General features: G+C 36.3%; 1 non-coding gene across 1 annotated transcript; it reads left to right on the forward strand.

Annotated features, from left to right (window-relative positions):
* Positions 1-429: 429 nt before the first annotated feature.
* On the forward strand, positions 430-536 carry LOC131165114 (small nucleolar RNA R71). The gene has a single exon (XR_009139436.1). It is a non-coding gene; the product is annotated as a small nucleolar RNA R71 (small nucleolar RNA).
* Positions 537-1,682: the final 1,146 nt, after the last annotated feature.

Below are 1,682 nucleotides of genomic sequence, written 5' to 3' on the forward strand. Positions count from 1 at the left end.
AAGATATCATGGCATCCTCAAGTGACATCTTTTTGGCAAAGGATCACCACGATAATTGTACCAATTATTGATGTATTGAACCTATTCATAACTCGCTCCAATGCTCGGATCTGTCCTACTTGTAGCTGCCACATATTCTACACCTTGTGGTATCCTCTGGGTTGTCAAAGATGAAATATGATGAGATAGAGAAGCAAACTTGAGCTGAAAGTGCAGCAAAAGGCTCTAATTCATGAATTCCAGCAACTTTCTTAGCCATAGTTCTTTCAGTTGGCCATTGATAGTTATTTGAGGCCATTTCTTCCAAAAGAGCAGTAGCACCCTCAGGTGTCTTTGCCATCAAAGTTCTTCCTAGATGCAGCATCAACTAAAGTCCGCATTTGCCCATTCAACCCATTATAGAACATCTGAATCTGCAACCAATCCAGTAATCCATGTTGTGGGCAGCGTCGAATCAATTCTTTATACCTTTCCCATGCTTCATAAAGTGATTCAAAATTATGTTGCTTGAATTGACCAATCTCACTCCAGAGTTGAGCTGTTTTTGCAGGTGGAGAGAATTTAGCCAGAAATTTTTTTGTCATGTCCTGCCAACTCGTGATACTCCTCGGTTGTAGAGACTGTAGCCAACCTCTTGCTTTGTTCCTCAAAGAGAAAGGGAATAATCTCAGTCTAATGATGTCTTCAGTAACACCATTGATCTTCACAGTATCACAGATCTCTAAAAACTTCGCCAGATGGATAGTGGGATCATCCAGTGGTGATCCACTGAATTGGGCCTGCTGTACCATGCTGATTAATAGGGGTTTGAGCTCAAAATTGTTGGCATTAATGGGCTGGCGTCTGATACTCGAATAATTGTCATTTACAACTGGTCGCACATAATCCTTCAGGGCGCGTGGCTGCGCATTATCTTGTCCATTCTCCATGACTAATACCCTCTTTTTCCTTAGTGCTCTAAGTGTTCTTTCAATCTCCAAATCAAAAGGAATAATGGCACGGGTTCTAGCACTGCGCATCCAACATCAAAAAACACACTAGAAATATAGAAAAAAATAATAAAATAAAATAAAATGAAATAAAATAAAAAGAAAAGAAATAAATAAAAATATAAAAATAAAAATCTAAATTAAAACCAAGATTACTTTGTATCGATATTAGCAAAAATAAGAAAAACTCAATCCCCAGCAACGGTGCCAAAAACTTGACCGGTGCAAACTGCAAGTGCACAGTATCGTAATTTTATAATATAATGATGTGTAGAGTATCGTCTTCAGGGATTGATGTCTTAATTTTACCAAGTACCGAAATTTTACTAACCTTGATTTTATTTAGACAAATTAATAATTTTAGATTGCGAAATTCAAACAAAACTACTTTAAATAAAGTATTCAAAAGAATTTAAAAATGGATACCGCGTGTCAAATTGATGATGGTGAAAACTTCTAAGAAACTGATTTCACCTAGTTTCTCACTATGCTTTACTCATTTAACTAATTCAACTTCGTTTTCTCTGTTTGTTAGCAAATCGCCAACTTTTCCAAAAGCCTCTTTCGTTTAATATAAGAGTATGCAAATTAATAATGCAAGAACGCAGTAAGACCCTTGATTTTTAATGCTACGTAGGTTCATACAAGTTTTTTGATCTCTATATACCTATGCTGAATTATCCAAGATCTATC

Source organism: Malania oleifera, chromosome 9 (assembly GCF_029873635.1).
Source record: "Malania oleifera isolate guangnan ecotype guangnan chromosome 9, ASM2987363v1, whole genome shotgun sequence".
Taxonomy (NCBI): Eukaryota; Viridiplantae; Streptophyta; class Magnoliopsida; order Santalales; family Ximeniaceae; genus Malania; species Malania oleifera.